The sequence below is a fragment of the Lissotriton helveticus genome, chromosome 6 (assembly GCF_964261635.1).
Source record: "Lissotriton helveticus chromosome 6, aLisHel1.1, whole genome shotgun sequence".
In the NCBI taxonomy this organism is placed as follows: Eukaryota; Metazoa; Chordata; class Amphibia; order Caudata; family Salamandridae; genus Lissotriton; species Lissotriton helveticus.
The window spans coordinates 494,493,990-494,509,870 of NC_136067.1; positions in this window are offsets into that span (position 1 = coordinate 494,493,990).

Here is a 15,881-nt window from a genome sequence, read left to right on the forward strand (position 1 = left end):
GATCACACAAAAGCTGCACTGTGCATATCATCCAGAGGCTTCTGGAGTGGTAGAACAGATAAACGGTACTATAAAAAATAGATTGGCAAAAATATGTGATTCTACTGGCTTGAACTGGATAAATGCCCTGCCTCTTGTTCTGATGGGACTCAGAAGCATTCCAGATCGAAGAACAGGCCTGAGCCCCCATGAGATATTGATGGGAAGAGTGATGAGACAAGCATGGGTACCAGGATACAAACTGTTAAGCATTTCTGATGATTTGGTACTTGAATACTGCAAGCAACTGGGTGACCAAGTGCGTTCTATCTCTCGCCAGATTGGGGCAGACGCCGTCGCCAACCCGACAACTCCAGTTCACAAATTGGTTCCTGGTGACTGGGTTAAGATAAAGAAGCATACTCGTTCAAGTTGCCTTGCGCCAAGGTGGGGAAAAAAGCGTCAAGTAATCCTGGTAACGACGACAGCAGTGAAGTGTGCAGGCGTTCCCAAGTGGATCCATGCCAGCCATACCAAGAAGGTGATACCAGACGAGGAGCCTGGAGCTGAAGGTTGTCCAGCTGAGGGGTCTACAGACGTTGGTCCTGAAGTAGCTGATATCAGACGAGCACCAGTCCCGTTGAGGGTCCTTTAGGCGTTGGTACAGAGGCAGCCGATGACGTATGGCCAAGCACCAGTACTGCCGAGGAGCCCACAGACGTTGGTCCGAAAGTAGCTGATGACGAGCTGCAAAGGATTTGGCCAGAGGATTGGATACCCATAATAGATCTTACTGGAGATCCACTGAGAACAAGAGAGCGAATAAGAGAAGATAGAGAGTGGAATAGAGAGGTCGAGCAAGGCACAGGCGAAGATCCTCAGATCATTGAGATTCACATCAAAACTGAGGACGAAGAAGAAGGTCAGACAGGGACAGAACAAGTGATCGATAATCCTCCACAGACTCCTGATATCGAAAAGGGACAGACTAGACATAGTGTAATAGTTTGAGCAGAAGAAAATCAAGGGATCGAAGTGCTCAAGCAGGATCAGACAGAACTAGGAGAACATGTTCAGGACATAGAAACAGAGACAGTTGAAAGCGAAACACAAAATACACCTGAACCAGGCCAGCTTAGTAACCAGGCAGAAGAAATAGATACAAGACCTGGGACTAGTCAGACAGAAAGGGAGAAGACAGAAATTGAAGTGCCACAAACAAGTGAAAATAAAAGGACATTAGAAGAAAGCCGAATAACAGTGCCAGCTAAAAGACTCAAGAAAAAGAAGCACATTGAGCCAAGGTATATTAAGAGACTAAGATTAAGAATAAAAACAGTCCAAGAGAAACTTGCAGACATAAGAAAAAGTCCCCGAATTGCAGAAATACCTGAAGATAACTCCAAGAGAAGGAGTGAAAGAATAAAAAGACAAAACGAAAAATACAAGGATCCAGAGTGGACCTACTTAATCTTGGAAAACTTTGAGGATCTTGATATTACTGACGAAAGCGACGGAGAACGGATTACTGATTACTCTGCAGAGGAAGAGGAAGAACCTCCGTGAAATTGCTCAGCAATAAAAATACCTGGGAAGAGCTGCAAAGAGGGGTTAAAATTTCCTTCTGAGCCAAAATGTCTGATACCAACGTGAGTGGTAGACCTAGCCGCAGTTGTTGCAAAACATGCTGCAAGTGTGTATATGTAGTATAGTTATAGTAATATTAATTTGGATAGGATTAACAGTTTTCATTCCCTTTATGGTTAGGAAAAAAAACGAATATTGACCCTACTCAGATTACCGACACTGAAGAACTGACAACACGAAGTGTAGAAAGACGTGAGAAAGCACTCAGACAGACAAAACGAGACTTAGAAGCATCAGATGAGGAAGGACTACATTACCACGGAGTTAGAAACAAGACACATTTAAATGTTTTCGCCAATTTGTTAGTGCATTACGTAGAAACTATGGAAATAGAAGATTGTTATGTCTGCATGAAGCTGCCTACTTCTGTGGCTGAAGGCGTGACATATCATCACCTACCTCTGACCTATGGAATCTCCTGTAGTATTTTAGCAAGCTTATTTTACAAAAGAGGACCGTTACAGTACTATTATTCTAATAATGACGTGATCTTTTCTGAACTTCCCATTCGTGGAAATCTGAATCCTGTACATACCAAAAGTGACGTAATACGATATATGGGAGACTATTTTCTGACTATAGGCAATATAGACATAGCTGAAGCACACAGAGATAACTTGACCTGTACATTACATGAACAAGAAAAGATATTTTTAAACATGGCAGAGAAAAGAAGGGAGAGTTTCCAAAGGAAGGCAAATGACAAAAGGCAGAAAACACCTAAATGGGCTGAGAACATGGAAAGCACCTCAAATGGCGGGACAGGGCCTGCTTTGTTGCTGGATTTCGAGAAGAGAGGGAAACTCTGTCTTCACCACGAGAAGACTAGTTATTATAATAACATTTTCATTGGTTCCAGTCAATGTGAACATAATTACAAGGTAATTGGAGGTTGGGGATTCAAAAATGGGTCAGAGCCTGTGTTTCCTGGAATTTATTATATATGTGGAGACAAGGCTTATTTCAAATTGCCGGATCACTGGTATGGAAGCTGCTACTTTGGCATTGTTTTCCCGAGAATATACCATGTGAATGAAATTGCTGGAAGCAGTGAAAACACTAATGGCTTAGTGCGTAGCAAAAGAGAAAGCGTAGGTGAAATAATGGGTAGTATTTTTAGTGCACTGATACCTGGAGTGGGAGTGGTTCTGAACACTCACAGAATTTGCAAATTGTCCACAATAGTGGATGTGTTGTCTACTGACACAGCTCATGGATTCCTGCTGGTCAATACTGAAATGGTTGCGATCAGATCAATGGTTTTGCAGAACAGACTTGCTCTTGACACCTTATTAGCAAAAGAGGGCGGAGTCTGCCGGATGTTGAAAGCGCAACATTGTTGCACTTACATTCCGGACAAGAGCGTACAGCTCAAAAGATATGTGAAAAACATTACTAATTTGGAAAAGGAACTCAAACTACTCGAGGTTGACAGTGCCTGGAAGAGACTGGTTGATGGTCTCTCCAATGTAGGTCATTGGTTTGCTAGTTTAGGTAAAAGCTTATTGTTAAAGGTACTGATGCCAATTGGAGTGATAGGTCTTATCATATTTCTCATATTCGTATGTTGCAAATGTCGCAAACACCGAAAGAAATACCAAGTGAATGCGAGAGGAGTGAAACGAAGTGCGGATGAGCTTGAATTAGAAGAAATGAATAATAAGATTTATAAAAAGGTGAAAAATTCTCACCCTACCTTAAATGAGAAAGAAAAATTGAATCGCCTGTTGGAAGAGATAGAAATGTACAAGGTGTGAAAGAAAGTTGGCATCTGGTTCAATTTTTTTGTGATGATAGTAAATATCATCAAAGAGGGGATTGATAGAGCAAGATTTCGCATCGCGACTTGCTCGATTCATGAACCTCGAAACCGTTGTAACCTCGTAACGAATTGTACGTTTTACTAATATCTTTTATTTCCGATATATATGTATGATAGAGAAGCTTGCTTATGTGTTTTATTAATACGAATAACTTTTGTAATTCTAAAATGGCCGCTGCTTGACTTTCTTCTTCTGCGCATGCGTCAGTCACACTCACGTGACTTCGTGTAGAGATAGTTTTGGAGGGAAAGGGTGCGCATGCGTAATAAGCAATAAGATGGCTATAACGTGGTGAAGCTTTGTGCTGCTGCTCTTGTGAAATTGTTTGTTGCACTTACCAATAATGCATAGTATATTTTTATAATGATGAACCTGAAATGTGAAACCATGACATGTAATACATTCATTTATTTTTATGTACTAATTTGTTTTCGCTTACTTTTCATGTATCTTCGGCACTGAGGGGTGAATGGGGATGGGGAGTCCATCTTGGAGGGCAGATCGGCGCATGAGCAGATGCAGTGAAACGGCATTGAAACCAAGCCAAAGAAGGTTGTTGGCAGAGCCTGCCTGGGAACGTGCACCTTCACCCAGCCAGAAGCATCTAGATTATGCTATATTGTAATACATTGTATACATTTTCATTGTATTCCGTGCGACTTCTCGTGGGAACCCCAATCTTGCTAGGCGGCACCTTAGGATGCAAATTAGGCCTTAGAATAGTCTGTTCTGATTGGTGTGTTAACCAAAGCCTACCTTAGGACCAATCCAAATTGGGGATTCTGACATTTTGCAACATTTGGGGGGTGGTACCCTGTCCTAAAACAGTATAACTAGCCTAGGTTTAACTAGGGAAATTGTCCGACTTGTCTGAATAGCTGACCTGTCACTGACCCAACGCACTCAATAGGTGACTTGATACAGAGGTGCTGCGGAGCTCTCTGTCCGAAATCTGACCATAGACTCTGAAGGTTTTACTGAACCTTAAGTGCTGGCGGAGCACTTTTTCTGGGAATTCGCTGACCCAATCGGGGACCTGATCGGTAGCTGCAGAGAGGGTGGAGCGCAGGCGTTGCTTCCAAACTGCGGGTGCTGGTCGTATCCTGGTGGTCCTGTCCTGATCCGAATCTGGGTTTCCTGTCCTGTCCTGAGGGTCCATTCTGCACCTGCTGTCCCACTGAGGGTTATCCTTCCTTGAGGGTTTTTCCTGTCCTTAACTGACCCGTGGCCAGGGTTGGTTTTCACACCAGTCTAGGTAAATATCGCTCTGAGTTCTTAAACTGCACCTTTCTATTTTTTCTGTCTTTGCTTCAATAAAGACATACCTTTGCACGTGAATAATTTTCCATGCTTTCTCCTGCAACCATTGCATTTCATAAAGTCATTTGCATTTGATTTCATAGCATGTTCCTATGTTACCCTACCTTTTAGAAATCATTTTCTGTTGCAACTTCCTGATATGGTCTTGGTTTTTCTCTCGTAAAACTGACTAAAGTAACTCAGATTTATAGCGTGTTCACTTTGCCCTTATCTTAGTTTTCCTTTCACTTAGCGGGTTCCCTGTTGCACTAGTATTTCTTTTGATAAAGCTGTATGACTGCCTTTTACTTGAATTTAAGATAAACTTTCAAAACTTCCAGTTGTCCGTGGTCATTTCATAAAATAAAGTATAAAAGTTGGGTTTGTATTTTGCTGCCTTTCCTTTTACAGCTAGCTCCCAGACCCATCGTGGTGATAGGTACCCATAACGGTGGATGGTAAGTTGGGTACACTAGAAGTCATCGAAAGGGAACTCACAATTATTGGTAGTAGATTGTGTGGTCACCTGATCAATGTATATGATAAAGTAAAGTATATGGGCCCGAAGCCAGAAGTGGCGACATTATTGGTCGGGTGACCCGCGATCTCTAGCACAAGTAGGTTCCAATGCACAGTCTTAAATTCAGAAGGAATATTCTATTCCCCTCATCTGAGAAGTGCACACCATCTCCTCTGTAGATATCTTGCATGTTGTAACGCAAGTTATTGTTGTATATTGAACCCATTCCATAGTCTCTCATGTAAGCAGAAACAGATTTATTCACATGTTTCCGTGCTTTCTCAAATTGTGGACAAAATTGGTTGGACCACTTCCATTTCTGTCTTTGGCATATATTGGAATATACCAAGGCAGTTTGTAGAAAAAGTGTCATCAATTGCCCAAAGGTGTCCTTTAAAACCATTTCCAGACCTACCCCAGTCAAAGTGCCTAGGTCATTTCCACCACAGTGCAAAATTATAAGGTCAGGGTGTGGCAGATGGTGAAAGGTTTTCACCAATGGTATCAATTGATGAAATCTCAATCCTCTTTGGCCAATCCATTTGATGTGCACATTTGGTAAATCAAGGTTGTGAAAATTTCTGAGAGCTGCATACCTTTGTGCCCAGTGGATGTAGCTATGTCCAATAATCCAGACAGAATACATGGTGAGAGGAGGTTCTGGTGGAGTCAGATGAAGTGTAGGAATAAAATGGCAGTTGGAACAGTAGGAGTTTGCAAAAAAAACGGTGGAGTTTCAGTGCTGTTGAATCACAAGCAATGATTGGTGGATTCAGATAGTTGAAAACTGAAAGTTAGGGTGCATGTTTCTGTTCTGTAAAAGAAGTAATTTGAATGGTTAAGAAAAAGTCATTAAAAGAAAGATTGCATCTGATAAGCTGGTGTATTGAGAGGGCAAACATCATTGCTGAGTTCATTTGCAACATTGTAGAATAAACTTTTAACCCTGAGAGCTCAGTGAGGAGGGCGTTGCTATGGTAACAGGTTGAAAGGGCTGAGGGGGGAAGGGTGTTGGTTTGAAAATAGAGAGGGAAGAGTTTTGATTGGTTACCATGAGGAATATGTGTGAAGAATTAGAGGTTTTCTGTGCCATTCATGGTTGCAGTGCCTGCAGTACATACCTTTTGCTCTGCTAAAGAAATATTGGTGTGTGTATCTGACACTGTTCTCAATCTCCCAAAGCATTTGTAAAGGTGATTTATGATTCAGTCAATATAGATAGAGAGTTTAGATTAGGAAGCACATTGAGCTTATTTGCTGTTGGTTTGTGTGATGTTTTTTGAAAATGCAATATTTGAACCTTTCACAATCATGTCACCTCTGCTACCTCAGATTAGGAAGCAGACTGCAGATTGCTGTTGGTTTGTGTCATTTTTTTGGTAATGCTTGGTAGGAATGTTTGCAAGAGAAAGGAAATGTATTTTGTAAAATAGTGAGTTTTTAGTACTGAAATGGAATGCTTGTAAATAGGACCTCCGTTCTGTTTCTAAAATGTTATTCAAAAAACGATTTTGGGGCAAATCAATGGCTTTTACATTTTTGAGAAGGAATAAATAGTGTGTGCATGATAACATAAAAATATTTGAACCTTTCACAATCATGTCACCTGTGTTACCTCAGATTAGGAAGCAGACTGAGCTTCTTTGCTGTTGGTTTGTGTCATTTTTTTGGTACTGCTTGGTAGGAATGTTTGCAAGAGAGAGGAAATGTATTTTGTAAAATAGTGAGTTTTCAGTACTGAAATGGAATGCTTGTATATAGGACCTGAGTTCTGTTTCTAAAATGTTATTGAAAAAACGATTTTGGGGCAAATCAATGGCTTTTACATTTTTGAGAAGGAATAAATAGTGTGTGCATGATTACATAAAAATATTTTAACCTTTCACAATCATGTCACCTGTGTTACCTCAGATTAGGAAGCAGACTGAGCTTCTTTGCTGTTGGTTTGTGTCATTTTTTTGGTAATGCTTGGTAGGAATGTTTGCAATAGAGAGGAAATGTATTTTGTAAAATAGTGAGTTTTCAGTACTGAAATGGAATGCTTGTACATAGGACCTGTGCTCTGTTTGTAAAATGTTATTGAAAAAAACGATTTTGGGGCAAATCAATGGCTTTTACATTTTTGAGAAGGAATAAATAGTGTGTGCATGATTACATAAAAATATTTGAACCTTTCACAATCATGTCACCTGTGTTACCTCAGATTAGGAAGCAGACTGAGCTTCTTTGCTGTTGGTTTGTGTCATTTTTTGGGTAATGCTTGTTAGGAGTGTTTGCAAGAGAGAGGAAATGTATTTTGTAAAATAGTGAGTTTTCAGTACTGAAATGGAATGCTTGTATATAGGACCTGCGTTCTGTTTCTAAAATGTTATTGAAAAAACGATTTTGGGGCAAATCAATGGCTTTTACATTTTTGAGAAGGATTAAATAGTGTGTGCATGATTACATAAAATATTTGAACCTTTCACAATCATGTCACCTGTGTTACCTCAGATTAGGAAGCAGACTGAGCTTCTTTGCTGTTGGTTTGTGTCATTTTTTGGGTAATGCTTGGTAGGAATGTTTGCAAGAGAGAGGAAATGTATTTTGTAAAATAGTGAGTTTTCAGTAGTGAAATGGAATGCTTGTACATAGGACCTGCGCTCTGTTTCTAAAATGTTATTGAAAAAACGATTTTGGGGAATCAATGGAATAAATAGTGTCTGCATGATTAAAGAAATACATTTGAATCTTTTACAATGATGTCACCTAAGTTACCTCATTCTAGGAACCACATTGAGCATCTTTGCTGTTGGTTTGTGTCATTTTTTTAGATAATGCCTGGTATCAACACTTGCAAGATAGAGGATGTGTATTTTGTGAAATAGTGAGGTTTCAGTAGTGAAATTGAATGCTTGTACATAGGACCTGTGCTGTGTTTCTTAAATTTGATTTGAAAAACGATTTTGAGGCGAATCAATGGCTTTTAGATTTTTGAGAAGGAATAAATAGTGTCTGCATGATTAAATAAATATATTTGAACCTTTCACAATGATGTCACCTGTGTTATGTCAGATTAGGAAGTAGATTGTGCAGATGAGGTGAGGCATGTCCAGAGGTATAGAGGAGGTGAGGCCTGTGTTGAAGACTGTAGTGGGAGAGAGGCCTTTCCTGGGGAGCATAGGTGGTGAGGCCTGTGTCTAAGAGTGCAGTGGACTAGACTTCATGAAGCCTATCCCCCACTGCACTCTTAGACACAGGCCTCACCTCCTTTGTACCCCTAGACAGATCTCTCTTCCACTACACTTTTCAATACAGACCTCACCTCCTCTGCACCCCTGGACAATCCTCACCTCATGTGTAACCCTGAATAGACCGTTTGCTTATTGTCATTGCTTTGTTGTTTGGTAATAGTGGTCTATAATGTGTTATTTTTTTCTTTACCGCAGATTGAAATCAAGATTTCAATAGTAAGGAAATATGCCCTCGAGGCAGAGGAGAAGAAAAGATGCAAAGCGGAAAAAATCAAAAACAGCAACGGAATTACAGTACTCCTCTACAACAAATACTTCAAAAAACAGGAAAAAAGCTCCTGGTAAGACAACTAAGTCTTTCTTACGGAACATATGTAGATAAAAAAAAAATGTTGGACAGAATGTAGAAAAAGAGAAGGAGAGAACAAATTTGAAAAGGAAGGAGAGACCCCCCAAAAATGCTAGTACTGGAGCAGGAGAGAATAATATGTATAGGAATAGAAGGCAAAACCAATTTAGGGACATTCGTAAACTAATGTTTCGCAATAGGGTGGTTTTAAATTTGTTAAAAAATATTAAAAAAGGTAAACAGAGATCTGCTTTTTATAAGAAAAAGAAAAATGTAGAGAAGATTGTTGATCAGGCTTTTGAAGTTAAGAAAAAATTATTTATTTTAATAATCAATTGAATTAGGACACTTAACAAGACAATTGATGTTTTCAAATCAAACAGTAGATGGAAAAGAGTAATCTATCGGACTAATTTTTGTAAAGTTTTTTCTGGAGAATGGATGCACAGTTCAAGTTGTGAGCCATTTTTCAATGAGGACAGTTACTTCCAGAAAAATGATTTAGTGCATGCAGTTGACACCAGTGGTCGAGCATATGAGGTGAAAGACGGTTGTCCAATTGAAAAAGAGAAACTTGTGCCTAGAGAACCAGAAGAGGTGTTAACTGATGAAGTTTTAGGGAGACGTACTAAGGGTCCAGTGTACACTTGGAAGTGTAGTAGTATTTGTAGTGTGCGACAGGAATCAATCGATTTGTTTTGTAATTTCTTACGTACATATAGTAAGAAAAGTCTAAAACAAAAAATGAAGATGTTGCAAGACTTAGATCCTTGTAGAGTGAGAGAAAACACCGGTTTGTAAGGGCATTCACTGGCTTGTCTTTCTAGAAAAGTCTGTCAGAGTTTTTTTCTTCATTTTAGGATGTTAGCAGTGCATAATAGCAAAATGAGGAAATTAGTGAGAAGGTTGTATTATGCAAAAAGTCCAGCACTTAAACTTAAACAATTAAACAGTGCTCTTTTGCATGGAACTGAATTAGATGTGAAGAAGATTTGTGAAGAAATTGAGATTTGTTATTTTGGTGATAAAGAGGACAGTGTAGAAATTGACACAGAAATTCAAGGTAATGTGGAAGACAATGTACAGATTTCAAGTACAGAAAAGTTTGACCAGGAAATTACCAGGTTTAAGGTGAAATCAAGTGAAAGGCCGAATTTTACTTGTGTGTGTTGTCGACGAACTCATTATAAGCATCAAACTAGATTAGTTGATTTATACGTAAAAAGTGAAAAGATAAATAATTATGAGTGGAAGGATTTTGCCACTAATTTGTGGGTGGAGAATTATTTTGATTTGAGTTCTGATCAGCGTATTTGTAAATATTGTTATGATAAATTAAATCAAAACAGAATGCCTGCTAGAGCTGTTCATAATAATCTGGAGTTGGTAGACATTCCTCCTGAATTGATGGATTTAAATACAGATGAGTCTGTTTTGATTCAATGTGTCCATCCTTTTCAGGCAATTGTTCGCATGGAGCCTAAGATAGGGAAATTGCCTCCTTCAGATTTACAGAGAGGATTAAAGGGAAGAGTTGTTTATTTGCCTCTAGATTTCAAGAAAAATATTGATACAATTGGTGTAGAGAAAGTGGAAGAGGAACCTCTGGTTATTCTAGTTAATGGGGTTCCGACACAGAGTAAGAAAATCTGGCAAGATTTAGTGGATGTTAGGAAAGTCAAAAAGGCAACGTTGTATTTGGTCAAAAACAATGAGTAGTACAAATATGTATGTGTTGGAGCAGAGGAAACAGCTGCAGATGAAGACAGTGATTCTTCAGCTGGCCAAATTGAAAAAGTTGATGTGTCTAGAAGTGAAGAAATATATGAACATTATACTGTTCATCCTTTGCATTCCAAAGAAGTGATGGGGAATGCAATTGACTTGTTTCAAATGAAAGCAGCAAAAGGAAGTCCCATTAGTGTATGGGAAGAAAGTTTGGAAGCTCGTTGTTTTCCACATTTATTTCCAACAGGTGGAGGTGGACGATATGACGATCGACCACTTCAAATTCCTGCATCTGAATATCGAACTTTAAGATTATATGCTGAAGATCCAAGGTTTCGTCAATGCATTCCATATTTGTTTCATCTACTGTATGAAAGTGACTTGTCTGGGCTTTCTTATGCAGTAAACCATATACTGAAAAGTGGAGCACATCTGTAAAATGTTTCGGCGAGGGACTTTATGGAGAAAATCAATCTGCAAGATAATATTTTGGAATCTCATCTAATCAATCTCATGGCATGTCTGCGTGGTACAAATGAGTATTGGTACCGTCGTCATGGGGAATTGAAATGTATGCTAAGAAACTTAGGAACTCCTACATGGTTCCTCACTCTTAGCTGTGCTGAGTATGCATGGGACGACTTACTTCAATTTCTACGAGAGGCAAATGCAAATATACAAAATATAGAATTCAAAACTGCTGGAGAACTGTGTTCTTTGGATCCAGTGAATGTATGCAAATATTTCAATCATAGATTTGAAGCTATGATGTCTTTTATTACCAACAAAAAAAATCCTCCCCTTAGAGAGGTTTTGGATTTCTTTTGGAGAAAGGAGTATCAAGCGAGAGGTGCTCCTCATATAGATATGTTGTTGTCGATTAAAGATGCACCCAAATTTGGAACAGATTCGGATGAGACAGTGATGAGCTTCATTGAAGAGTATTCAACATGTGCTGTTCCGAAAACTACAGAAGAAAAACAGTTTTACGCTTTCAATCGCATCGTTGTGGAAAGTACTGTCGTCGAAAATTCAGAAACAAGGACAAGTTCTATACAAAATGTCGTTTCGTGTTTCCACGACCAGTGATTTCTAAAGGAAGAGTAAATAATTTGATGTCTTCTCTGCGACATACTGTGACGAGGAAATCACAAAAAAATACATACAATTTAACAATTTAAAAAGAAACGAAGAGTCCAAGTACATCAACGACTACAACCCAGTGATTTTGTCCATGTGGAATGCTAACATGGATATTCAGTTCGCTGCTGACAACTCTATTGCTATGGCTAGATATGTGACGTCTTACGTCACAAAAAAAGAAAAGACAGAACTGAAGGAAATGTGGGAGGACATTTTACATGAAAAGATTTCAAGCAAGAAATTATACAGTTACAGTCTGAAGATGTTGTCATATCGAGAAATTGGAGCATATGAATGTTCTGATCGATTGTCATCAGCAAGTCTACATGCCAAATCTAGAACCATCATTTGGGTGAGTCCAGGTCTTGCTGCAACACGAAACCGAGTTTTGAAATCTGTACAAGAAATAGAGTATTTGGCGGAGAAAGAACCAGAAAGTACAGATATTTTGAAGACAAACATGTTGGATACATACTTTTCAAATAGAAGTCCTTACCTTGAGAACGCTTGTCTCTCTGAAGTTCTGCAAAGATATATTTATAAGAGGAACATCAGAGAAGATATCAATAATGGAATATATGCTGTCATTGGGTGTGAAGGATGTCTAGTGAAGCAGAGAAAAGGCCATTTGATTAATCATCGAAAATTGAGTTGCGAAAATCCAGAGAAAAGGGAATTTTACTATTTAGCTCTTTTGCAACTCTTTAAGCCATGGCGTACAGAAGAGCAACTACTTGGAGATTTTCTCTGTTACGAAGATTCTTTTAATGCAACCAAGGATACCATAGAATGTCCTGTTTTTACAAATTATCTGCAAATGTTGAACGAAGAGATAGAGCAAGAAGCCACAATTGCTGTAGAGATTGCTAGAGACAGTTCTCAAGACAGTCAGAGTTCTACTTCATTGAGTCAGGATCCACTAGGAGGACCAATTATCCAAAATGAAGCTGCCACAGCCATGGATGAGGTGGAAAGAGCTATGGAACAAGCTCAAGATGATGTAGTTAACTTAGAAGATTTGGTGAAACAACTAAACCTTGAGCAGAAGCAGATATATGACGAAGTCACAGAACAGATTGAACATGGATTCAGTCATGAGAAAAAAGAGTGCTCATGTACATCATTTAAGCCTGTCCAACTGTACGTGAGTGGAGAAGCGGGAACTGGAAAAAGTTTTCTGATTAAAGCAATTGCAACTTATCTGCAGAAAAGGACTGAATCACCGCTATCTTGTGTTGTTACCGCTCCAACTGGGCTGGCAGCACATAATATTAAAGGGATTACTTTACATCGTTTACTGATGCTGCCAGTGGAGCATGATAACAAATTGCAATACCACAAGCTATCTGGAGATGCGTGTTCCGAAGTTTCGAGAGTCCTGAAGAAAATGAAACTTCTTATCATTGATGAAGTAAGCATGGTCTCAAATCTAATGCTTGCTTTTGTGCATTTGAGAATGCAAAAAATTCTTAGAACAGAGTATGATGTGTTATTTGGAGGGAAACACATTATTGTTTTTGGAGATCTACTGCAGTTGACTCCAGTGAAAGGACAACCAGTGTTAAAAATGGTCACGCATGAAGATACCAGGAAGTGCCTAGGAAGCATTGGAAACGTTAATATATGGTTACATTTCAAATATGCAGAACTACTCCAAAATATGCGGCAGGCAAAGGATGTAGATTATAAAAATATTCTACAAGATGTAAGAATCGGAAAAGTAAGTCAGCATGGGAAAGAAGCTTTACATGGACGATTAATTTCAAATTTGTACCCAAATGAAAACATTCTTCCAGAGAATATTTTTAAGAAAATTAACGAGAAGAAATCTGGCATATGTTTGATGCCAACTCTGAAAGAATGTTCCATGTTCAACAATAAAATGTTAAAGTTAGAAAATGAAGAGATAGTGAAACTGGAAGCTATAGATAAAATAGAGCATATGGGAGCAACAATTATTTTGTCTGAAAATTTGAAATCAAAATTGGATTTATTAGAGAAGACTATATCTAAAACTGCTGTTTTTGAAAAGACTCTGAATGTGTGTTTAAATTGTCGTATCATTTTGAGAAGGAATTTAAATATTGAAAGAGATCTGGTAAATGGAGCAATGGGTCATGTTGTTGATTTTGTGAATTACAAAAATAGAGATGGAATTGAAATTTTAAAAATAAAATTTGATGGCATTGAAGAAATAGAACAAATTTGTCGTTGTTCAGCTAGATTTTTGCTTGTGAAAGACTTATATGTTTGCAGAAAACAGTTTCCTGTTTGTTTGGCATATGCGGTGACAATCCATAAATCTCAAGGTTTAAGTGTAGATAGTGCTTTGGTGAACATTGGAAGTTCTGTGTTTAAAGAGGGTATGGCATATGTGGCATTATCACAAGTCAGAACTTTATCAGGATTGTACTTGATTGAGTGTGATGAAACATAAATTTGCGCAGATCTAGATTGTGTTAAAGAATACAATAGGATTAAGAAGAGAGTATGCTCCACATTTGCCTCAATATCCTCTGTTTGAAAAACGTGTGGTAGGCCGAAAAAGAAGAAATGAGAATATTTGCAGTGAGGTAGTAGCAAAAAGACAAAAAGTAGATGAAACTGTAATTGTAAGCAGAAGGAAAATGGATTCTGTTGAAGATGTTGGATTTCAGTTTGAAAACAGTTCTGGTGTCAACTGCTATGCTAATGTAGTGGTTAATGTTGGTTTTTTTCTTCAAAATTTACAAGAACAGATTGTTGAAAATCGGGATCAAACATTCTGCTGTTTATTGAATTCTGTGTTGGAGAAATGTAGCAGTGATAGAGCACAAATAGAAAGTGTTTCAGAAATTCGAAATCTTCTAGACATATGTTCTGGTCAAAATCAATTTTCACAGAATATTCAGCAGGATTGTCAGGAATTTTTAATGTATATGTTTGATGTATCGGAAGATGAAGGTGTAGATATAAAAAATCTTTTTAGCCTTTCTTATCAATGGCAGCATGACTGCGACAACTGTAGTTTATCAAGTAGTACTACAATAGACACTGAAAGATTTATATATTTGACTTTACCAGACTGTAAATCAGTGTCTTTTAATAATCTAGTTAAAGCAGCTGATCACAATATGGTGTGTACCCAATGTAAGTCTGCAATGCTGTCCACATTATTTATTCAAAACTATGGTCAGTATGTCATTTTAATGTTTCAACAATGTAGACCTGATGGAAGTAAATTGACAACTTCTATTAAAAATTTCGTGGCTTCTCAGTTATCAATATCAGGAAGAACTTTTGCAACTGTAGCTATTATTTATCATGACGGTCCTTCAACAACATCAGGGCATTACACATGTTATTTAAAATGTCGAAAAGGTTGGACTATGTGTAATGACACTCATTTGACTTTCAAACAACGTTTGCCTTTTGACTTAAAAAATTCATACCTAGTGTTTTTAGAACCAAAATTTAAGTAAAGGTAATTGCCCTATGAAGACGGGAGCAGTTAATAAAAGTTAGTTTGCTGTTTAAAATTATATTGTGAGTAAAAGTGATGAAGATAATATAAAAATTATAGTTGTCATAAAGGTACGGTAAGTGGATCGCATAGTAAGTGATATCAGTATTATAGGAAATGTTCAACATGAGAGAGCCAGAGCTGGAATTATGAATATTTAAATATTGTGAAAATGTTGTTTGAGCCTTTCTTTCAGAATGTCGGGAAAACGGTAATTTTAGAGTTTCTTTTAAGTAATTTGAAAATATACTGATACATCTGACACTATTTGGCCTTAAGGAAAGGTGAAGGAATGAGGAAAGAGTCATGACTGAACAGAAGGAGTATATGCAAACATTGAAACATATTTCAGATGTTCTTGGAGCTTTTTTTCTAGAGAGTCAATGAAATGGATTTTTTAGAGAACAGCAGAGTACCTTCCAATGAAAAGAACCTTCATGATGTACTATTTGGCCTAAAGGAAAAGTAAGTGAATCAAAGATTAGTGTACATATGTGATTTGTAAGTTTATATGTTTTTTTTTAAACACAATCTTTTTGATTGTGTTTTTTTTCCCCGCTGTAATATGATGAATAGTTTGAACTCACTGATTTTAGTGAAATTCAATATGTTCTGAGAACAGCAAAAATAAACTATCTAACATGTTGTATAAATTATT